General features: G+C 31.0%; 1 protein-coding gene across 2 annotated transcripts in view; it reads left to right on the top strand.

The window, feature by feature from the left end:
- The first annotated feature begins 812 nt into the window (after positions 1–812).
- LOC110994910 (protein windpipe) overlaps positions 813–26,589 on the top strand; it is a 30,793-nt gene continuing 5,016 nt past the window's right edge. The window contains exons 1-2 of one of the 2 annotated variants that reach the window (XM_022261830.2): positions 813–1,070; positions 18,511–18,554. The gene's annotated coding sequence lies outside the window, so the exon portion shown is untranslated. Of the gene's footprint in view, positions 1,071–18,507; positions 18,555–26,589 lie in introns of both variants that reach the window. The other variant, XM_022261829.2, reaches the window with a different exon arrangement.

Here is a 26,589-nt window from a genome sequence, read left to right as displayed (position 1 = left end):
TTGACAAGTTTGACTACCAAAACCCAAGTATATTAGGAAGTATAGCAATTTAATATTGTATTACTCTATTTTCTTATTTAATTATTTTAACCCCGTGTTAATTACATAAAATAATGTAAGTGTTGCCAAAAAAATATTGCTGATATTTACATAAAATAAAAACTGTAAAAGTACGTAAATTCGATCAAATAAGTTTATTTTATAAGTATATTTCAATGTCCTAATTGCAAAAATGTATAATAAACATTTTGTTACTAAATTTGCAAGCTATGGTCTATTCATATTTCGCATCGATACACGAGTTTTGCTATTCACTTTTAAAGTTATCATTTCCATCAGCATTATTATATAACACACTTATTTCCACATAGCTTTATATTCCTAAAATTTTAAAATTCAGTTAAACATTATGTTTTTACAAAATGTCGTATCATTGCAAATATTTTTAACTGCCCAATTTTACTCATAAAATAATAGGTTATTAGTCACGCTACATGTATAGTACAAAAAACGGACAAACGTTAAATAAAAAATACCAAAGATGTGGCTCCATACCAGTTACCAGTACATATAAATAGGTATTGTACCAAGGGCCACATGTACAATCAGGGGCGAAAATCTGGTTTGCTTAAACCAGATTACAGCTACTTTCATATTTCGCGAGTTGCGCTCCAGTTATAACTGTAAATTGTCTTTTCGGTGATAATTTAGGAATGCATTCGTCATGCTACATTCTAATTGCAGGAATTTTAAATATTTTGGGTTCGAGGGTTGCAATAACGCTATCTATTCGAGACGTATTTGTTGAGTGGTGAGATCGTGCGAGCGAACGCGGAGCGCCCAGTCCGCACCGAACCATCGACTAGCCACCACGCCACTACGTGCCAAACACCGCACAAGCGTGGCGTGACAGAAAAAGCCGGCTGTGCACGGGTTGAAAAGTGACAGTGCGTCAGTGAGGAGAAAAGTGTTCGGGAATTTCTCTGGACTAGCTGAATCACCACCTGTTTTCGATAAACACGAGTACGATATTACGAATTTAAAACATCAATTGCACCACCATTTATTTGGTAAGTTTTTATGTGTTAAATAATACAAACATCATTTATCAAGTAATTTACTTATTTCTATAATCTTTGACTATTGACCTGAGGACTGGTTTTCAAGGTTTTTACGTGAATATTACGCTGAGAGTTTTTGTGCTATCTACATTATTTCTCGTTCCTTCGCTTATATTATCTACGAGTGAAAATGTTCGACGAAGAAATGATATATTTTTTCTAGATTTATACGTAATTATTCAAACGTTATCGATGTACTTGACATAACACTAAAATTTTTTGAAATGTCTAGGTACCTTCTTGTTATATATATTCATTCAAATTAAACTATTTGTGAAGATTTATAATTGGCCCATGTTGTTATGTATATATTCATCTATTTTTGTATTGTGCTGTGAATCTTCTTATGAATAAATAAAAAAAAAAAAAAAAAAATTATTATTTAATACTTTAGTTTATTGTAAATCATGCGTTATCGGCAACTTATCATATTATTGATAAGTTTTTAAAGAACTACAAAGTTTCTTAGTAATATGCGTAAAATAATTGAAGGATTTATTAAATAACTTTTAAAATAAAAGTACTTAAGAAACGTCGGTATGCATGTAATGAGCACACTACCCTATGTTTTCAAGATGAAATTAATTCGCAATGAACTATATGTATGTAATTGTATATTATGTATTCCATAAACTCTTATGTTAAATTTTCTAATAGATCTGAACAAAAAAAAAAACGTATTTTCAAGTTATGATAATTTAAATATTATTAATCTTTTCAGATGAACATAATGTTCATTATTTTTTGCTTTACGTAATTTCATTGTACGTAAATTATTATCAAAGTCAGTGACGTCTGTAAAGGTTGTATATTCTGTTGTTGCTTTAAATAAATTATTTAGTTTTTGCATTCGGTTGTAGAAAAAAAAAACTAATGTTACACAGCCTATATACTCTAAATTAGCTAGGCCCCCGGTTTACCTGCGCTAAAATATAGCCCAAAGTTTAATATAGTAACTTTACAATTGACACCAAACGTTCTATGCGCATTTAAGCAAACAATTAATAAATCTTCGGGTAAAGCCGATTCTTAAACGTGAATATATTCGCATGATTACCGTTTTCAAGCAATAATTATGTCTTATATGCCGCTGTAGAACCCGTCAAACAACCATGCTACTTTTTACCTGCTCAAGGCTAGATTTATGCAGGCAATGCCGTATTACCTAGACGGCTTGGAGTCTGCGACTAAAATTTTGCACGATGTTACGGTAATACTCAGTGGCGTGATAAGTGAACGGAGTAAATTGCGGGGCCATTTAGACCCCGTACTTAATTTTATTTTTACGAGGTTATTGACTTCATGTATTATGATATTCAATATTTAGTATTCTTATATAGAAACGTTTAATTTTGTGTTGGAATAGCTTCTGTCCTAAGCTGCGTAATTTTCACATTTACTATCTACTTATCGCAATAAAATTTTATAAATATTTTAGAGGCACAGGTAGGTCAAGTGTAAAATTATATTGAAAGCTTATTTTTTTCCGTTAATTCTACAAAATGTTACTTTATATATCATGTTAATATTAAATATAATTTTTCGATAATATTTTTACTAAGGTCACCTCATTTTTGCTTAAATGTAGTTTAATTACATCGTCTCCTTTTCTAGGATGAAATATCAATTAACTTCAACAAATTAGGAACAAGCCATTAATTAATCTCATAGTAGCTATTATTTATTAAAATACTCACTTTTCTTAAGTTTTTTTTTTAATTTGATCAGTATCAGAAAATCCTGCAAAATGTTCAAATACTTATATTTTTGCGGACCGTATTATGAACATAGTATAGAATGAAGACATTACCATTATCTTCATTCTATTCTGTGAACAATACTAAACCATTAGCTATTAATACAGTCGTTATTTTATTTTAATCGTTTTGCATCTTTCATACATAATCTGAGATAAAAAAAAATAGTACATGCAACTTCGGCTGTGTCCCAAAGTATTGTGTAAATTTGATACAATACTTTATTACAATTAAGTTTCTTGTCTCGCAGGTAGATCTATCAAAACTAAAATCATTCAACATCCTTTCTACCATTTTCATAGCATTCAGATGTGACATGTCCTCCAACCACACTTCATAAATAACTAGATATTAAAATATTAATAGATCTAAACGAGGTCCATTACCTGTATTATATATATTAGTAGCGACCGTTTATGGTTCGTGCATCATTACGGCTCCCCAATGGCGCAGAACTACACTTAAGGATATCGCTATTATGATCCCCTGCTTTTCATTTGTAATGTAGTGTTGAATTAAATAAACCTTGACCGTAGCTCTTATGTAAGGCATGAATGAATGTCACGTAACAGGGACAGACTTGTAGGGATTCTAATATCATTAGTATTTTTTAAATAAATCTACTTAATGCTACTATTAATACTCTGTAGCACTCTGTAATCTACAAGTTTTGTTTTAGAGTTCGAAATTCAAATATAATGTGAATATATTCGAATTTCGAACTCTGAAATATTATATTATTTAAAACGCGAATTATATCTCATCGTATATTCGTGTCGTGACCTTATAGTGTGATGTAATCGGTTTTTATAATGCTAATTTACTTATCAAATGACTAATACACGCTTTTACTATCACTATGGTGATAACAGTAAAGTCACGAATAAGATTCCTGAAATACAGTTAATATTTAGACGATGATTAGATGGATTGGTGGTGTTTTGTGATCAATGAAATTGTAATACAGCTACAAACGAAACGAAAATAATAGTTTCAGTTTTCAGAATAATTACGTCAGTTAATAACATATATACTTATTTGAAAATATGGATTATAATGTTTATATCATTGTCAATATTATTCAAAGTCTGAGTAATAGTTACATTTTATTTTCGTATTTGAATATTTCAACACACATATGTAACATAAAATTTAATACCCAAAGGAGTATTTTGCATTGAATAGACAATTTAAATTCGTGTATTATAAGATCTACACCAGTCCAGTTTGACGCCTTTTTTGCTGTGAAATAGATAAATTGCCTATTTGATGTTTATATTTTCTTAAAATGTTTTTGAATTATATACGACATACTTAATATATTTTTTTTTATGTTAATGACATGTTTCCGATCAAAATGGTCTGTTAAGATACAGATTTAAATTAATAACTTTTACGAAAACGACTTTTACAAATAACATATAAATAATTACTCCATTATTTTTTAGTTTTTGCGATGGCGGAAACTGTTCATTTTTTTAACTTTCCAATTCAAACTTTAGCTTTTCTATACGTTTTTAATTTGCGATTGAAATATTAATATTGCATAACAAACTTAATTATAATTGGCATTAAAATACATTTGTAATGGCTAATCGGTGTCTACAAAATTAAGTAAATTATTTTTTACCAAAACCACTTAATAAACAAGTTATTTGATCTTCAACGTCTTTTGTGTAATAAATATTACGTTAGCAACATAATATTAATGTGTAGGCAAGTTAATTAATTTAAATAGCATTTTGAAATCAATGAACTACGTTTATAGAGCCCGATTAAAATTGGCCGAAATTAAATGGGTATTTACTAGATAATATTTATTTTATGTTTAGTTCGCACCTCAGAAGTCCTAGGTTCGATTCTCGAAAACACAGTAACGAATTCCCGGTAACAAAGGCTGTTTTTTTATTAAATAACATAGAAATGTATCTGCCCTTTATAATTAGTGACGATTATGGAACATTAAACAACATTCAAGGACATAATGCATAATTAAATTGGCTTGTATGTAACTTGAAACGAAATACAAATTATATTGAATATTTTTTATAAATTTACTTTAAGCCTCATCAATGTATTTAATATGTGATGTTTGTTTATTCAAAATGTACATGTCAAAATATTCTAATGTTTATGAATAAGCCGATCATAGGTTTTAACTTTTTAAGTCTATTTAAGTGGTCATCAATTTTTATATTGATTTCTATTTAAAAAAAATAATATGTGTAACAATGTGTACATTAATAAAAACACTGCTGTGTCAAATACACAATTCGGCTCGGCTATACCTACCCTACCACTGATATATCGATAACCGGTGTTCACACTTAGCTCGTTGACAGTACCAGCGGTAGAATTTGCGCCAGCGCGTATAACAATAAACATAAGGTACTCAGTGCCCTGCCCAGAACGGATTGAGACAGTATCGCATATATTTGGGTCTGCAATCTGTCTTTAAAACTCACGCTTGACCCACTGAATTTAGATCTGATAATACACGGTTATGAATAGCTGAAGGCATAATTAAACGGTCGTTTATATGAACTCAGAGGTGAAAGTCTGTATGAATTAGCTCACGAAACGTAACTGTAACCACAATTGCAAAAAATTTAGGCTATTGGGTTGTTTTAGATTAAACAATTGTGGGGTTTCATTGGCTTGCAATTTTACCACGCTGTGTATATGAATCTATTGTTTGTATGTACACAGTTTTTCGTACGGTGATGAGTATTTTTTTTTATAGAACAGGGGGCAAACGGGCAGGAGGCTCACCTGATGTTAAGTGATACCGCCGCCCATGGCCACTCTCAATGCCAGGGGGCTCGCGAGTGCGTTGCCGGCCTTTTAAGAATTGGTACGCTCTTTTCTTGAAGGACCCTAAGTCGAATTGGATTTTGTGGAACTGTCATAATAAGATAAGCTTACATTGGTTACAGGTTGAATTGGTTTAAGAACTTTCACTTGACTGTTATCAAACTAATTAGCTACGTAATTGGCTTTTTAAATGTCGTAAAGGACTTGTTACTGCTGTGATACTTGTGCCCTAGGCTTAATAGAAAGCTAGCATTTTGAAATCAATGTTCATTGGTCGTTTGTTACCATACAAGGGGAAACCACTTGTTAATCTCCGCTTTAATTTGGTCCGGTCTTACTAAAGTTTAGTGTTGAGGGAAGTGGAAGTAAATACAATTTTTAAATCTGTATATGAAATTAAATTTTGATATTTATTTATTCTCATAAAACAACTCATAGTTTTGATTAACCATCAACAATGCTTACATTTTAAACAATACTATTGTGTATAGACTTTTTCCTTTACGTTTTTTTGCTTATATCAAGGCCATGTATTCACAGTGAAGACGGAAGTTAATAATTCATTTACCTTGGTTTCGCGAAAAGGATATTTATTTTATTGTCATTTTAATTTTTTGTAATATAAAACAGGGATGACAAAATTCACTGCAGTCTCTTTCATGTTGCACATTACATTCAAGTGTTTTTTTATGTCTGCTGTGTAATAGAAATTTCATTGTGCAAAGGCATCTGTGACAATTACTTTTAGAACTGGTGAAAAGATAATTAGTCTTAATTTCAGCAAATTAAGTCACTCTTGTAATCGTAAGTCGTGCATGAATGAACTCGAAGGTGTGTAAGTAGGCCATCTGAAACGTTGGCACAGTTTTATGTCAATTGTCAGTAACTCAGACGTTTTGACAGCTTTTAAATGTTAAGCGATATTAGCTTTAATAATTTTCATAATTAAACCGTGAATATGGGATGCATAAAATGTGTATTAAATTTACGATTATCTTTCTCGAAAATATGGACGACTTAATGAATATTCTGCCTGTAGTTATAACTAGATCGTAAGGATTGATCCCAATATCCCGATACGGAAACTTTTAATTTTAGCAGCGTAATTTTTTTTTATTATATGGAAGCATTTACATGCCCAACAGAAAACTGAAACAACAGCTAGAGTCAAACTAGTTTTCAGGTATGTATTTTATACCACCTGATCAGTATAAAACAACTAACAAATTTCTGAATAAAGCGTATCTATGGAAAGTTTTTTTTTTACTTGTGTTACTACAGTATGATACGACTGTTTAGTGATTAAGGTGGGTCTACAACTCCGCGAAAATGGGTCAACGCGACAATTGATCTGCCTATTGTAATTGTTGCTCATTGTTTAATCACCGTACATTTTAAATAACCAAACATCTATTATTGTCTAGGTAATGTCGCTAGTGAGTGCGTTTACAATAATTTTAAATACAGCTCACTGAGCAATTAGTTGACAGTTGCATTAAAAATAAGCGTGTCGTCACATGTTGTTGAATTAAACGAAATATGTGTTTTGTTTGACTGTAATTCGTCGGCCTATAATATATATCCCTCTATCCTAAATCGCATATATAGATGCATTGTCGCGTGTCTGGTATATAGGCGCTGTCGAATGTTGACCAATCACAATGAAACGATTCGGTCTCGAATTTCGTTATTTAAAGGCATTTTTATGTCTCACGATAAATATTTTTGTACCACAAAGAGAATTAAGTTATCATTAAATGCAAATTACATCTCATGTGGTGTGTTTATAAAAACCATCGTTCGACATAAAAACTTTCCCACATTAAAGAACGGAATATGCACTCAAGTGTCAAACAAAGAAAAATTTAATACTTGTAAAAAGGTGTTCAAAGAAAATATCTGTGATTACAAATAAATCATATGGAAAAATATCTTAATACTTTTGACTTTATAATTATCGTTTAACAAGCCTAGGTTTACAATGAACAAAAGGAAAATAAACTGATTGTCTAATATTTATTCCCAAGTCACGAGTGCAATCAGTAAATAAATACAGTTACGTAATCCAAGTATAGGCTTAGTTTAGTTTTGTCTTCGAATTGGACTAACCAGATGTTTTTTTTACGATGTACCTTGCCACAAACACTATATTACTAGTACTGGCCTAGTCCCCATAAAATCGTCGAACTTGTATATTTGTTAACTGCATTACCTTTACTTTCCTGCAGACACATGCACTGAGATACATTTTGTAAGGACCTTGATTTCTTTGCAAGATTTATACTTGTTTTTATTGAGTATTTAAGCTTAAAATGTCATGTTTTTGTAATGTAGACCACATTATAAATAAATGTGAAGATTGGTTTTTGCCGTAAAAAAATAAAAAAATGGGATATAAATAATTTGGAATAATTTAAAACAGTTATGTCAATTTAAGAATAAAATCCTATAAGAATTTGGTACTTAGTTTATTTAATTTAAACCCTTTAGAATATTTCTAATAGAAATCCAACAAAAACCATTACATGTCAAATAAATCTTTGTTTTAGAAACTGCTTGCGGGTACTTTCCAAAGCCATTTACGTCCTAGGTTCCTATAAAAGGAGTATGTTCCTTGTTTTGCGAATAAAATGTATTCCATCGACATAAATGACGACTGTAACAAGACTAAAAAAAAATATGTTATTAATTTATAATGTTGACCAAATGCAGAAAACCTTGCAAATTGCGTTTTTTTGTACTGACATTCATTAGCCTTCCGGGTTGATAAAGTTGGTTAACAGGCAAAAAATACATAAAAAAATAAAAACTAAATATATTCGAATAAAAATTCATATACCTACTGATACATATGTAGATACATGCATCTACATATTTATTCGATTTATGCATGGATTAAAAAATAAAATAAATCGCGTTTTGTTCTATGTACATTCAAACCTTTTAACAATTTCTTTTGTGAGCGACAAGAAAACAACAAGCAACAGAAAAACCGCTTTTAAAGATAATTTTGTAGAAATATCTTTTTTAAGCGTTAAAAACATCTAAATCGTCATCAGCGATTCCTATTTTCTTTGTGTTCACAATAATATGTCAACTGTCAAGTCGTCTAAATATCCTGTCAACTGACATTGTTCGACCTATAGAATATTTAAAAATGGAATAGAAGGTACATTTGCAAAGCATTAGGTTTAACTGTAGGGATTCTGTTACACCTACGCTAATGTCGGCTTATGTATTGCGGCCTGTGGCATTCAGGCTTTCTAGTCGCAGGAAATGGAGTAATAAACCACAGATTATAAAACGGCCGTTTCGATTGATATCGGTATTATGTATCGAATTTATAGCTTTCCTTATTATAGAACCAATTAATTGAAGGATTTTGCCACGTTGTTTTAAAGTATGAATTTAAAGATTGAGCCTTATACTGACCCTGTTGTGAACAACGGTTGAATTATCTTACATATATTCTTGTAAACCAACAAAAAAATAATTAAAAACCCGTGTTTTTTGCCAGTTTTTTCGCCCGCTCTACAGGCATTGAAACTGGTAGTAAATATAAAATTTTGACAACTTTTACTAAATATGTTCATCAGTGTTGATAGTTGGCAAAATGAATAAATAAATTTTGATTTCATTATTTCTTTTATTCCTTAAATTTTATACCCTTGGATACAGAGGGAAGTAAAGCACTGAATAAGTCAAAAATTCAATGGATCAATCTTATTTAATATGTATTATATAGGCGATTATATGTATGTTAAATATTTGAATGTAAAATTGCTTTTAAAACGAGTTATTCTATCGTTAACTTCCGACAAATATCTTACGAGGCCATAATTTTGTTGACGAATGTTTTAATTATTCAATTACACGTTATATTATATTACAGTACGTCATATGAAACCACTTTGATGCACTTCACCGCCCGTATTAGCATAGGAATATAAGGCTATCACCATATTTGGAACCTAACATTTCTATAGAAGTTAGTCGAGCGTGACGGGTGGTCTTATTTTGTCTCAATATGTATTAATGTGTAATGAAGTTATACTTTTGGCACGTTAGGGAAAAATAATAAAAGTAGGTACATATATTATGTTTATGATGCGCGCGCATACCATCACAAAAAACCGGCACCCTGAAGTTAGCTATAGTCAACATTTTTTTTTGTCGTGTCGTTTCTTCTACAAACGTAGAAAAAACATTTTAAAAAGATTTTTAATTTTTGTCTTGTTACTCTAAAGAAGTATACTTACCTTGTGCGTGTTTATAAATTTAAATAACAAACACACAAGTTTTGTATTTATATTTCCTACTGTCGAAATGAAGTGGAACAATCTATGTTATTTGACCATGACAATTTACTACAAAAATTAGCAAATTGCTATTAACGATGGGCCCCGACAGGTTTTCTATATTTACAATAGCTTGAGCATACCTAGTAGTCGAGACTACTCGGAGGTCGTGCCTTTGAACCCTCGTTCGAATACACCAATGGATTTTCTACGCATTTATACTTGCCTAACCGCAAGGTAATCACGTCGTCACGTGGCAGGCACAGAAGGCTGCTCACTTATGGCTAAAAACTATATATACGAAGCCAAGACTGAGTTATAGAATTCCTTTATTGATGTGAAACATCTATAGCCGCACGTAAAACCGATTTCTGGCGTGGCGACGCATCGCCACGCTATATGATATACAGTCTAAATGCAGTGGTAAATTTCACATTAAAAATATTTAATGAAAATAATGTTTATTCAACAAATAGTCATCGTTATCTGGAAAAAAATCGTAATATTTGATTTACCACTGATTTACCACTGCATTTAGACTGTATATCACAGTCTAAATGCAGTGGTAAATTTCACATTAAAAATATTTAATGAAAATAATGTTTATTCAACAAATAGTCATCGTTATCTGGAAAAAAATCGTAATATTTGATTTTATCATTATGACATATTTAGTTCCTATCACAATCTGTTCTTTTCTGCATATTACTTTTACAAAATAATGTCGATGTTTCACATCTGCCAGGCGTCCCGTGACAGCTCACATTTTTTTTAAATATATTGTTATGCAACTTACTGGTGCTACTGGAGTTGTGAAGATTACATTGGTATACAAGATTAAGTATCATTATTTGATAAGTGCATTTATTACTGTGACGCAACATAGCTATATGTAATTTCGTGTTGGAATAATACAAATATTTAAAAGAGTAATTCAACTGCATTATTTGCGAATGCGTTTGTTTACATTGAGATACACTTGAGTGCTCATTACATAAAGTTGTTTTTCAAAGAAATGTTATGTTTTTAGTTCTCACATTGTTATCGCCTGTATTGTCTATTGAACACTGATTAGTTTACGTAATGTATATAAATGGATTTGAATTGCTAAGAATATGTGCTTGAATGAATTATATCGAATCCACGTTCACACACTCGCATGAGGACACAATATAATGCCACAAGTAATTCATATTATAGTAAATTAGATTGTTTTGTTTTTGGATTCAAGCCACTGTGTAATTGAATATTAATAATGATTAATATTTATTTTATAATTTATAATAATATTGATATAGTCTCTGTTTTGCTATCACATTATGTTGTCAGGTTACTATCTTAAGGCGAAAGGTGTCTTTAATACCAACATATAATGCACTTCACAACTTTTTACGGTGGAAAATGGCCTTAGCTGCATGTAATAATAGAACTAGGACCTCTAGAACGTCCAATAGTTAACTACTTAATAGTGGGTAAGATCCTATTAAATAACTTTGTAACTCTAACAAGTATTTTTAATTGCCCCTAAGAAACTATCCATATTGAAACATTTTATACTGTAAGTCATACTTACCCATTAAATTATTGCCATGCATAAATTGTAGGTTATATTTATATAGGACGGGAATACCACAGGTTGTAATTATTATTGACAGCTGCCTGACAGGTTTAGACACCTGATTGCGAACAAGATGCGACATGATCTCGCCACCATCATGATAAGCTCCTAAGTAATTATGAAAACTCAGTGCCTAGTGGGCGATTTCTTATACACAATATAATGTTGGAAATCTTTCCCTGATTTTGAGTGAAAACTTTTCTATCTTCGAGAGTTTTTTCTGATCTAGAAATATATTTAATATATTATCTTGAAAATGAAAGTTACTGAATATAGATTATTTAATTACAATGCAAAAACAAATGTTATAAAAGCGATTACTTCGATTTATTGAAAGTGTATATCTAATTTGCAAGTTCAAATACGTTAAAGAAACATTTATTCCAAGAGTCTGTCAAAGAAAGAGTCAAAGAATTTAAACAATTGTTTGTTTTACAAACTTAATGTTCGCTCACGGTCGACTGGCACATGCACCAGATTGCATATTGTTTTGCATCGTATCAATTATTGGGATGTGGCGACAATCGTTCGATTTCGTAGCGTTTTCTTATTGGCTTATTATTTTAAGTCGGACGTATTTTCATATACATTTATGTAAGAATTCGTTTCAAGTTCTCGCTGTATTATTTGTTACCTAATGCGTATTTTATTTAGTTTAATTAAGTCAGACTATTGACAGTTTGTGTTTACCGTAAAAATTGGATCAGTGTTTTTTCAACTGAATAAAAATATTTAAGCCTTTATCCACATCTAGTTAACATACAATATACACAAATATATATGATACCCTTTCAAGGGGCCTCCAATTTTTCCCATCCTATTTTTATCTTTTTGTCAGCATAAAATATTTGCCCTTTCAATCTTGTATTGCCTATCGCTGTTTTGGACTATCCTTGTCGCTCCATCCTTTGGGTCTAGTCCATTTAGTTACCCTTGTTACGTCTATGTGCCGTACCCATCTCCATTTGAGTTATAGCGCATGTGTTTTGGAAATCTTCGTCAGTTTGTCACTTAGTTTAATTCCAAGAACAAACTAAATTAAAAACTCATGTTGAATTAAAATAGACATTCAAAGTGATAACTATCCTTTTTGTAAGGTTGTTGGTATTGTTTGTATTTTATTAAAAAAAACAAAGCACGTAGTAGTTTTGAATAGAATAGTGAAAGGAACAAAAGGTTCACGAAAATAATGAATTCGTTTTGACAGACGAATATTTAAATATTTAAAAGGTGTGCATACGAATTAGATTGACCCATGATTATGTGCATTTTATAACAGTATTTATGTAAAATAGTAGCGGTATAAACCGTCTAAAACAAAATAAATCAATTTAGTCTTACTCTTAATGTGAATACACGTCCTTGTATTTATTCCGATATTTATATCAAACAACATTTCGTCTCCTGGATTTGTAAAACATCAAATTCAAAAATGGAACGCAACATGTGACCTATGGTTTGTTATCAACAAGTGCCGACCGTCTGTCACCGTAGATTTTTAATTAAACATTAGAAAATTACGTAACATTTACATAATATTTTCAACCAAACTAAATAAAACAAATAAAATGGAATCGTGAATACTCATATTTATATCCCACGAATTTGCCAGTCATATCAGGCAAATATATTTTCACAATCACATCGTGAGGTCGAGCTTGAGCAAACATTCAGATAGTAACGTTTACGTATGATAATATCATATGGGAATAGAAATTCCTACCTGAGTCTAACCGTCATCGCGACGCCTTGAAATCACAAAAAAATCATTTCCTTTAAATTCCATTGAGACCTCCGACACAGAGACCCTTTGTACTCTCCTCCTAATGCCCTTAGCGACCTTTTTTTGTCGATTGGATAAGGTTGGTTTGCGAGTTTGAAGCTAATTAGAAACTTTACGTAACTGTTTTAAAGGAATTTTTGTGGTCAACTTTTTGCTTGTAAGTCGTTCTAATCGTATATAAATTTAATTTCAGCGTAGACGATCATGACTTATAATTATAATTGCAAACTTTTGATTAGCGCGCATCGGCTAAGTGCCTCGTTTTTAGGACTTTGGATGATGATGCATTGAATTTTTATAGATATATATATTGTATATACATTGTTTCTTAAAAACTAAATCAATCCGATGATAAAGGAATCATTATTATGTGGTCATTATTAGTATTTGAGAGACATAATTTTTTTGTTTGCTTTGTTCAATTTGAATCCATCTTAAAAGTATTAAAATTTATTATTACTTTTTTAATGTAATAGGAGGCAAACAGGCATGAGGCTCATCTGAAGTTATTGATGCCGCCGCTCATGGATCTCACCAATTGGCAGAAGGTTCTCAAGTGCGTTGCTGGCCTTTAAATAAGAGCATTGTTATCTTAGAACAAACCAAAGTTTCAATTAAAACGAATTCATGCGGGTTTGTGTGTTATACAATAAAAATATGTACATAATATCCTAAAGTATGATATGAATATGATAAGTATAAAGCAGTATCGATTGCCGGATGTCAGCGAAGTTATGTTGTCCTTGTGACCTTGTCGATGTGCAAACAGCTTTATCAGTGAGAGTATTTGTGTAGGCGTGGTCTGTTTAACATTAATATTTGGTGAGTGCGTAAATATCGCATACATTCACATTATTTAAAACCAACGGGCAGAAGTTTCATCTTATACCTATTAGTGATTCGACAGCCCATAGACACATTGCCAAAACGCTCGCCAGTGCGTTGCCGACATTTTAAGAAAAATTAATAAACTTCAAATATTACATTCACAATTATCACCGTAATTTGTTGTACCAAGTTTTGTTTTAATCAGAATCTAGAGATATGAGTGAACCCTATGCCTTTGGTGACAATGGTTTTGCGAATACCATTATGAATAGATACAAAAACTACAATGAGCAGTCCGCATTTGGTTCTCACGATATGGGCAGATGGGATAACATGAGAACTACATGCAATTTAGGCACTAATGGGTAACTACAGGCAGCCGCAAATGGTTCTAATTTACTACGATTCGTATCCCAGGCTTGATGCAATTGTAGCTGTTTTAAATAGGTTTTACCTTACTGGCTCTTATTCAACTTGCTTTGATGATATGGACTGCCTATGATTGCATAATGATCCAACTTCAGTACCCATTATTCTCAATAGATGCATTTGCGTGTATAAACAATGCTTTTTATATCATCTTAATATTTAGTTTCTCAGTTTTGTTGAAGTTTCTCGACCGCGTCCGTGTGTATGAATTACCGAACATTCTTCATTCATTTTCTATAATAACAGTGGGACTATGTTTTCATGTAAACAAACTCTTACATAAAACTGCCAAAATATCCTACATGCAAGTTTTTTTTAAATTAAAACTTTACGCTTACGCACACGTCTTATAAATGTGCCTTTGTTTGCCTTAACAATTCGATTCTTTAGATTTATTACATGCTATTGAATTCGGTCCGTGCATCAAGGTACTGTCCAAAACTTCTATTGCGAATTATTATTTTTATTATACCTACATGTTATTGATATTGATCGATCCTGTTTTGATAGTCTATGGAATACTCAATAGGTATAACAGTGTGAGCAGTGTTGGCATGGACGTGTGCTTCTGACCCCTTGGGTAGTGGATTTGAATCACGGACAGGCTTCAATGAAATTTTCATTCTATGTGCACGTTTAACTGTTGCTCGTATGGTAAATGAAATGGAAATCATCATGGGTAACTGGACTTAAGTTTCCTGATTAATTCTTAATACTTATACATAAATCTTAGACCAACCTAGAGTTAGAGCTGGTCTTTTGTAACCATCATGTGACATTTGCGTTATTGTGACCAACAGCTAAATGATATTTACGTTGCCGCAGACAACAGCGATTCGATAAATATCCATATATAAATAACAGTATGAAGTCAGTTTTAACAGAAAAATGTATGCCACATCAATGGTATTGGATGATACCGAGATAGTAAAAACAGTCTTGAAAAATATAAGATCAAAATAAGTCTAGTCTAACCGAAGCCGTATTCAAGGCCCTGAAGTATTGATTAATTATTGAGCCTCGACCTACGTTGTCATTATGACACTTGTATGACACTGAAACAATAAAGAAATATGTCACATTATTACTTAAATCTATTTTATGTTGTATGGGTAATAAAAGTTGAAAAAATTATCTTGTATCTTCTTAAGCAGAATTCAAATCCTCGCAAAGCCATTTTTGGTTTATATCCCGTACGGTATATGCAGCGGTTTGATTACCGTTACCTTAACTACCGCGAGTTACAAAGTAACTTGTCTTTGAATAATCATAACACGTTTAAAGAAAATACAACGCAAATCAGATTTTCATGTAAGCGTTCTAATTTTAAATTGAAGTAAATATATGCATTTTTAAGGAAAAAACTTTGCATAAGGTCTATTGTATGACGTAATTAAAAACGTGCTTTTAAAGCGTACCACAAATTAAATTATTGACTGATGCTTTATTTAGCTGCTGCTAAATCAGCGCTGTTAGAACTAAAGTATACTAAAATGTGTTTTTGGTTAGCAATGCTTTTCTTTACTTATATATAAGTCATTTACTTTAACACTTTAGCGAACTTTCTTCTGCAACGGATTGATACGGATATCCCGAGACTTATAAATAAAAAAAAATATTAATATGGACGCGGGTTTTGATATTATTGTTACGCGCCATAGTAATCTACGATGTCATACTAAACGTACCTAATGTTATTATTAGTTACCTTCAAAGGTAAAGTCACTCTAGGCTTATCAATTACGTGGTCTTATACTTAAATAATGCACGTGTAAATTATGCGCGTTTCATCTGTAATTGAAATAAATATTTATATGTTATTAAACTAAAGCAGAAGCCATTTTTTATTAATTCTCGACTTGTGAATAATTGAAGCTAAATTGTATATTACTAGAGGACACTATTGGCATATTAGTTGTATTGATTTGCATACGGTGATTTATTGGTATAATTAAATATTCTTGGATATCATTTTAGGTTATCAAGTGAGATTACGATGTCAAATCAAAGTCAATGGCTATCTTCATCTGGCGACCTTGTTTTGACGAAACGACAGAAACATTAGTGTCTTTACGCTTTCTGAAAATGTTAGTAATTCAAAATATGTTAAGTTTGAATATCAAATCTGAAACACTTATTAACGTAGTAGGAATTTCGAAATATGACTTAAGCGTGCGACACTCATTCCTGAGGACGATCCCCGGCTGTGCACCAATGGACTTTCTTTGATCATCTACTTGCATATTAGATTGAAACAGATATATCAGCTAAGACCTAAAAATGGTTGTAGACTGATTGTTTTTATAGTAGTTTATTACTATTTTTGAATATATATATATTTTCCTGTTTCTGATTTATAAAAGTATTAGTAAACTAACTAAATAAAGCATCCTTAAGATACACGTTTAACAAAAACTACAACATTAGAGCCAACCTTTAAGTGATTAGATCATATCACAAATGACACGCCCTTGAAATAAACGGATAAATTATAAACAGTTTCTTTTAGTTCTAATTGAAATAACGAATAAATCAAAGTACAAAGATTCATTTATATCAAAGACGGTTCTCGATAACCTTACACTTAGGACCTTAGAACTTAGGTGAATAAATAGGATTGTAATTTTTCTCTCTATCGACATCTTTTACCATTTGAAATTAGCTGAGAGAAGTTCTTTGGAACTTGTTTGTGAAAAAACAGAATTACGTAGTTAACAATATTTTAAGTTTTTTTGACATTTTGAATGTGGCGTAAACTTTTCGTCCAAATTAATTGGGGATAGTAGGTAGCGTATAGACTCAGTTTCCGAACTTAAACTCATAATTGGTTCGTTTTGTGTAAAGTCCTGGCTAATTAAGCCAGTCTAGCTTCTTTCAGAAGCACAGAAGTCACTTCACAGGCTTCACGGAGCGACCTTCGAGGATTTTTACACGTTGTTTAGCCACAGCCTTGCATTCTAGGACTACATGGGTGACTGATACTTCTTCGCTGAAACAGGCTCAGCACATGTGACTGTCGGCCGCGCCGATGTTGGGGATAGTAATAGTGCCTCATAACTACATATCATAACATAACATAACGGATTGTTAGACAATTATTAGCAAAAAAACGTTTATATCTTATGTTTATGAATTCATTTTTTAACCTTATTTTTAAGAAAAGTGTTAAAAACTTTTCCACATACATATATATATCGTCTTTGATGTATAAAGCGATAGACAATACATATAAAGGACGGAGTCACGTGACCGAAAGACCTAAGATAAGATTAGTTGCAAAATCCTTTTGATATTTAATTTAATTAGCCTGAATACGAATGTTCACAAGTTTCTCCGGTTAAGCAACCGTTACGAGTCAAAGGCCGTGACGTGCGATCATACGATATTTTACCTGCTCAGTAATGTGGTATTCAAACATCTGTTGCTATCCTATTATACGGGATATTTATAAAACCTTCATTGATCAGCTTCTTTGAAATGAAAGAAAACCGACTTTTTATACAATGATTTATACTTGGAAATAAATAATAGTCTGTAATCTTGTTGGATTCAGGCCGGTAACTTTTTAGGTTTTCGTATCAGCTGCTTACTTTTTGTGCAGTTTCGTAACTCTTATTTAATATTCTAATTTTTATAAAGAAATAGAATATTTGTGTGTGCCTAGTACCCGAAGTTAGTATTACCTCAAACCAGCCTACGTGCTATATACTCTGTTGCTAAGTCTATGCAAAGGCGTATATATGTAGGAACAGGATTGTCGACTGCACCAAAGATGTCTAGACAAATGTCAAATACAACAAACAAACTTAAGCGTATTTTTTTAATGACATGTTACTAAATTAAATATCTTTTGTTACAGTAGTGCAAGAAGTGGGATGCCATAAACGCCGAGCCTTTTTAAATTGAGTAAGTATTCTCAATATTTAATTATCAAATAAATTTTAATAAGAGATATTTTTAAGAATTTAAGAAATTGGTTAAGCAGTTACAGCTTCATTATTCCTAATTAAGTGTGTTGCTTGATTGTGATAAATAATTATATTATCTCGTGACACTCACTCTAGTTAAGATATATGATATGTTTTGTCTCCTTTATCTATTAACAAAATGATACGAGAGAGACAGGGAAAACAATAGAAGTTGTCGTCAAGTTTCGACACTTGCATCTGTATTGTAACGATTTAATTCCTTTTATTGGTTTAATATTTATGCAAAATGGGAATCTAGTGAACATTAACGGGGATCTCTACAAGATTCAAGCGCGTTCCTGGCTTTTGAGAATTAAACTCTTTCTTTTCTTGAAAGAAACTAATTATTCCTTTTATACAATTATATTAAAAGTATGTTTTCTATTTATTTATTATTCATATTTATACTTGCTTTCTTAACATAAAACTTTTGCATTCTACTCATGCACCTGAATATAATATTGTTTACCTTATAATTCATTAAGTCATAAACTTTTAAATATCATCACCTGATAAAGTAATAATTAACCTTGATAAGAATATTATGTATTATCAGAACAATTACTAAAAGTGTTTATAATTTTTTTATGAGAGTACACGTCTGAAAGGTTATCGTTAAAAAATATTTGCGACACATTATAGATGTTACCTAAAATTATTTAATATATATTTAATTATACCGTGGCTTAGCCGTGTCCTTTTACAGCAAGAGTTTAAGTTACCTAATTGATACTAAATATTTACTTGAATTATTAAATCACCGGTCTATTTTACCAATTTACAATCGGCTAGTCTAGACTTTGAGTGTCCTCTATAATTATTATTATTATTATATAATTCATAGCATTGAATACTATTTAGACTGTTATAATAAAAAACAAAAGCTGCATATGACTTACTAGCAATTGTCTTTTTAATTAAACAATAGTAGTAATGCGATCATCGTATAATTTTTCGCAAAACAAATGATTCAAATTCTAGCCACAGATTATGTACACAGAAGTGACATCAGATCACACCTACTTACATGAGTCAGTCTTTTAAGTATTCATTTTTACAGAAACATTGAAAAATAAGTATGAATTCGTTTCTCAAATAGTATTTATAGAAAAAGTATTAAATGTATTTTCTCTACATTGCCACTATGTCACCCCAGTGTTTATAAAAACTCTATGCTGTATTTCCCATAGGTTGTTTTCTCTTGGCAATAGCAGACATGCAACGAATATATGGTTATTATTCGGAAGCCTTACCTGACCCAAAAAAAAACACTTAGTCTTGTACCCAGATACTTGTTGCTTTATCCTTAAAAAGGCAAGTATGTGAGGTCTAAGCCATGCAGGTTTCCTCACGATGTTTTCTTGACAGTACGATTGAGCTTTAAATTCACTCATAGAATCAAAAGAACATAAACCGAGTTTCAAATGCTCATCAAAATATAGTATGATGTATATAGTATTAGTTGCAATTAGCGATTCACCTAATGGCCACTAATTTTTGTTGCTAATACATATTTAAAACTTTCGTTTACTAATCAGAAGCAGTAACATGTTGTCGCAATATCTTGTTGTATTCCAAAAATATCATGTTGACGCTTTTTGTTAACACACAAAAAGTCGACCCATCCAATGGCACATTAGTGTAAGTGCTGGACAAAAACACTAATTTGTCATAAACAGTTTTTTTTCACACAACCTAAAATAACATGTGAACATGAGACATTTTTAGAATCAGTTGATATAATATATAGTTTGATATGAATTAACAAGCAGTCCCAAAAAACAGAATCAAACGAAACAGATTGGTGAATGTAATTAGAATCAGAATCCAATCCTAGACCAATATAAATCAAATGAGGTGTATTATACTAAAAAACTGCCTCTTTTAATTCTTTAGTCTTTGTTTTATATTCAGATAAAAGGTCCTCATTCAGACACACATTATCATAATCGACCATTTTTTGGTTAAATTAAATTCTTTGTAATTTTTTGTTCAGTATACTTAGACTTAAGTATACTTTACTTCGCTGGAACCTGTGAGTCAATAAATTTCTGATCACTTTTCACGGCATATATTATTAATAACCAATATTAAAAATTATACCTAACTATGAGTCACTAGTCATCGCTGCCTTTAATATTGATGCAGGTTTTCTTAATTAATAATAATACAAAATGATATTTATTCATTAGACTTTGGATACGTTACTACGAACAGTATCTCCATATCTTGACAATAAAATTATCGTGACGTCTAATTGATAATACGTTTAATCCAACGCCATCCTTACGTCAAACATATCCTGTTGTAATCACAGTAAAAAACAACGAATGTGTAAATTTAGAATGATAAATGAGAATTTAATATTATCACGGCCATCTTGAAGGATCTGTTATCGTGTTATAACCGTCAAAACGTGAATTAAATTTATGTTTTTATATATTGTACTAATTGAAAACATAGAACGTAGTGTTTGTTGAAAAAAAAAAAATAAAAAAAAATTGTGAGATATATAAAGTCCCTGGACACGATGGCAGGGGAGTAGAGTAAAATATTATTAAAAAAAACATAGCACGTATATAGTTTACTTTAGGACGTTGCCTGACCAAAATTAACAAATGTTGTGGTTGTAATTGAGCAGTAAAAAATGGCGCATGTTTAGTTACACATAACTACTGGCTATCGATTAGAATGCCGGTAACTGTAAGTTCCAATAGCGACACCAGGAATGCGATTTCGTTGAGGACCTAATGGTAATTTTCTTTGTATGATATTAAGTGTAGATTAAAATAAATGCAGTTAAACGAACAAAAAGGAAATCTTATACTCCGCTATGAATTCTCCGAAAGATGTATTGATAAATCTTACATCAAACAACGTTCTATTTAGGCAAATATATATCTAACGGATCTAGACAGCACTTATTAGCTAGTCACGTAGTCATATTTATTTAATGATGAGAACACCTTTTTTTAATAATCAAGTTTGTTAATCACCTAAGGCCTATCATTTTACTATTGAGTCGGAATTGTAGGATACATTACATAAAACCCCAGTGTAGGTATATTTTTATTAATTTATTAACATTGTTTGTATATTTTTACTTTTTTTTTATTTTATCTTAGACAAATCAAGGTTAATACAATGAAAAATCGTTTCAGTTCCTTAAATGATTCTTTCAAATATGCAGTAACATTTAAAATTATGTAACAATGAAACGTAACCATAGTCTTTATTTACATTTTTGAATGCTTTTAATCAATTAATTATTATCAACTTTATCACAAGCAAAATTATTGTTTATTCCAATAATTTCTTGAGTCCGAATGGCATTTCAGTTGTTAAGTAAAGAATCGGCCATTTTACCTACATCGATTAAAATTTATTAATTAATTACTTTGTTGCATGTATCTTAAATCATTAACGCAATTTAAATATGTATTAATATTGTATATTATTTTTTGTTGGTTAAAATAAATGCACACAGGCTTACACAAGATTGGCAGAAAAATGCTCAAGATCAAAAGAGATGGAGCCAAATGACGACTAATTATGATGCCTTGAAAAAATATAGCTTTTTTGCATATAAGTAGTTATGTGTGTCTTTTGTAAATAATATTGCTATAGGAATAGATGAGGCTTAATTATTATTATTAATAATTATATATTATAAATAAAATATATATTATAAATTATATGCATATGGAAACTCTATCACAGATAATACAAAACATTAGTGCAATTCAGTTTTCGAATAGTTCACTGGTACACACAGTAGAGTTATTATACAGTTCTTTAAAAAAGTTTAAAATTAGAATCTAATTATTTCGTCCGAGAGTCAAACCGGCGGCTAGTCGTCTGGGAAACATCCGCACCTGTTTCATTGGCAACCTGCCACAAAATTCCAATTTACTCATTATGTTACTGGGTCTTTGTGTCATTTAATTATTATTATCAACCAATTTACCGTGTAAATCTTGCGTAACACTTCGCGAAACCCGGCAACATCTTTTAGTGGTGGATGCTGTTCAAATAAGTGAGAGTATGTTCATCTTAAAGTCATTTTATCATCGTGGTTATAACCATATATTTATTATACATGTATGTATATAAAAATATTGTATTTTAGGACAGAAATAAAAAGTGATATATGATAATACTTATTTGTTTATGTAAACCTTTTAAATAGTATTACGTATTATCTGTTTATTTAGTATGATATACATAAAACATACTACTTGTTCCAGAAATATATACTTAATTGTAATTACAGTCATAATTTAAAGTAAAACTAGTACTTTGAGGGTGAACCGGCAAAATTACTTTTTTACTAATTCACTAAAAAACGCTGCTAGACAGTAATTTGTAACCGAATACCATATTTTTTTGTGAAAAATATGTTGATACGTTGTATCATAATAACAGGTATTTATACCGAGTCACAAAAAAGTTTGACGTGCGTCTGACGCATGTTTGCCAAGTTTCCAATGATAATAAACTAATAAACAATGTGCAGTGGGCAGAATGCTGTACTGCAATGTATTGTTCAAAATTGGGTTAGTGGAGGTTCAATTTATGCAATTGGGACCAGAACGTAAACAATAAGCATATATTATCTTCATTCAAAGTGTTTGTTTGTAGGTACGTTATATCTACCAATTTGTGTGATGACTTCTGGTTAATTTTATTGAGGAAAATGTCACTTTCGCACAATACATTTTACGTAGAATAATGAGGTAATACGATATTTTTATAATGCCATGATAGTTATTGACTACAATGAGATTAGTTTAACGCTATTAATTATTAAATAAAGAAATATATTATTTATTTGCATTAAAATTGGAAGTATTAGAGGGATTAATTAAACAAATGTAGTACACACACAGCGCAGTAAATGTATATATGTAATTCAAAGTAACCAAATTATTTTATCGTTAAAAGATGTTGTTCAAAATTAAAAACAGTTTTCAATTTAAATATGTTTACGTGTTTTGTTTTTTATCAAAGTGGAATTTACGTTTTAATGAGGGGTTACCAGAAACATATTTATAGATTTTAAGTATGTATGGCATTAGTCCCAATGTCACCAAATTTTAAAAACCACATTAGTTAGAACCTACAGGGTGAAAATTAAAATAAAGCACAAACAAAAAGCTATTTTTTGCGCTTTAATAACGTGAACTCTGGTGAGTTACTTTTAGAAGCGATACGAGATTATAAACACCGTCGCCATCTATAATCGTGACAACGAAACTTTTATAAAATTACATTAAAAAACGAGTGCAGTTAATGTGTTTGGACACAATCCAATGGGAGATCACCTTGGCCGTTTACCGCAAATAAATTCCAGTTTTCACTCGAAGAAATCCGAGATTGTTTGATACTTTGAATGTATGTTTGTGCACTTCTCGCAAGTCTCTTTGTTCATTTGTTTAATATTTGTACTTTTCCATATCCGTTTTAAGAAGTGCGAAGTGATATGATGAATTACACGGCTGGTGAATCAATAAAATATAGCTTTGTTATTAAATGTCTCACATTATAATGTTAGTAATTGTAGGTATATATCGTAAATTAAATGAGAAGGAGCAGGAAGATTCTTGGAGTAATGTTGCTTCAGCGACTCTCCTCCCTGAGGTTATAGGGTTTGGCCTCCACCTATGCATAAATGAATTTTGCATGCCACTCGTTCGTATGGTAAAGAAAAACATCGTTAGGAAACCGGCAACCTTTTGGATCTAAATTACTTAGACCGAAAAGGTTGACGGCATGTGTCTGGCACGTAGAAGTAGAAATAATTTGTAATAGAAAAACAAATGATTACAAAACGGATATTAAAAGGTACTAGCGACGCTTTTTTTACATTATTAATCTTCTAAACATATATCTACTGCAGAACTTAACCTTCTAAGTTGGTTAAAGTATATCCTCTACTTATTTTGTAGACCGAAACATTTATATTTTTTGAATGTTTGTAACCATTAACTAAAATACTACTGGATTCCAAAAAAATTAATAGACATACTGTCTCCTTCTTCTCTCTTCTGTCTCTCCTGAGTAGCTTAAATTGATTACCAATGGAAATACTATACTCTAAACAATATTCCATATCAACTAATTCAAAGGAGAATGTCAAATATGGATAGTCATGACTTGTCACGTGATGATGTCTAAATAATTGAATTTAGCTTTGCACTTGTATTGAACGGAATTCCGAACAAGGTTTACGACGAAATGCGCACGCGCATAAAACAGACGGCATTAAGAAAAGGGGCGAGAGATTTTATAGCTTAAAGGAAATTACTTTTGTAATACAGCTATAATGGACTTTTTAATATACTTGTAAACTTAGATATTGTAGACAGTTAAGGATATTGGTACTTGAAATCGAATTGCTTCTCTTTATTAATAAAAATTTGTAAAATTTTAATAACGGCTCTTAAAATATTTCTTTAATTCGGATATAAACGCGAGTTTATTGCATTCGTCTTACATATCTACGGAACATAAAGAACGGTTAAATAATTTAATGAATGCACATTAAATAGTATTGTGAAGTGTTTTAGTATTTTTTTAAGTGTTTAGAAGATTATGATTTTTTATATAATATAATTTATATACGTGTTACTCATTGGTATTGTAAAAGAATATTTCTACATTCTGTCATCCTTTTCTTGCTAGGTAAACATATTAGCCTCAATATTAAAAAAATACAGTCTATGCGAGAAAGAAGTATTCATTTATTAATTCACACTTTTTAAAGACAATTAAATAATAACACTAACATGATGATATTGGCGGCCTTATCGTTACTAAGCATTCTCTTAAAAGCAGCCTAAATTATTTAAGGATCAAGTGTAATTTGCTTCAAATGTAATTTGCTCGCCATCTCGAAATAAAGATTTATTACTTCACCCACACGGAATAACGCTACAAGTTCAAGTGTGTTTGATTCTAAATAAAACCGAGGAATGTTGTTAAGTCTATAATAAATTAGCTAACGAAAACTTTATTCTGTACGTTGTGTTAAGAAAAATTGTTTTGTAACACATCTTTGCTTCCGTGTTTATTTTATTTACTCGATTTGAAGGTTAAACAAATAGATAATTAGGGATAGAAGAGTGTACAGTACAGTAAGTGTATATTTCACATAAATTATAGTATTGCGATAAATCTGTAACTGATAAACTCTGCACAACATTTTCGGTGACTTAAGGTCATTTTCCCAAAAAGGATTTAAAAAAAACAACTTAATAAGGAAGCTGAGGTGTGTTTGTTGACCTTTCGCTTTATTTACGTAGTCTAAATTAAGGTCTTCCAGTAGAAAGTTGACATTAACAAGTGAAATGAAAATGAAACAGTTTTTGAACAGAACAATGAGCAAACTTGCCAGTATCATTAAACATTTAAAAATAGCCCCGAAATTGGCAACATTGTTCCCCGATTTATAACGAAATTTCTTGCAGTAAATTGAAGTTAATGGGCGTGCTTTTTACAAGAAGCTACAGTTTTTTTTATTATTCTGGAATACGACAATTTCGTAAACCTTCGACGTCTTTTCTTAACAAATAGATTTCTCTTGAGGTTTGTGAATTTGGTTTTTTGATGACGTAAACTAAGTGGAACTTGCGTTATCTCTGATCTCATGTTCATTTAAGTGACGCACACAGTTTTGGTGACAAGGTTATACAGTGACACTTTAATACTATTTAAACATATCCTTTGGGAAAATTTCGTATTCATGTTTTTGGTATATTTCTTTTTTTTTGACGTTCATAAGTGTACATTAAACATAATGTACACTTTATTCATATAGGTAACAACCTATATGAATAAATGATTTTTGATTTGATTGATTGATGCTAGCTTGGATGCTCTGCTTATTATGGGCATTTCTTACGTTCAATCATTAAAGAAGCCTGTAATAGCTAAAATTGGGAATAAACAATATTTAGCTTTAGCTTACTTTG

This window comes from Pieris rapae, chromosome 1 (assembly GCF_905147795.1).
Source record: "Pieris rapae chromosome 1, ilPieRapa1.1, whole genome shotgun sequence".
In the NCBI taxonomy this organism is placed as follows: Eukaryota; Metazoa; Arthropoda; class Insecta; order Lepidoptera; family Pieridae; genus Pieris; species Pieris rapae.
The sequence above is the reverse complement of the archived record's forward strand: the minus strand, read 5'-3'. Positions and strand labels throughout refer to the sequence as shown.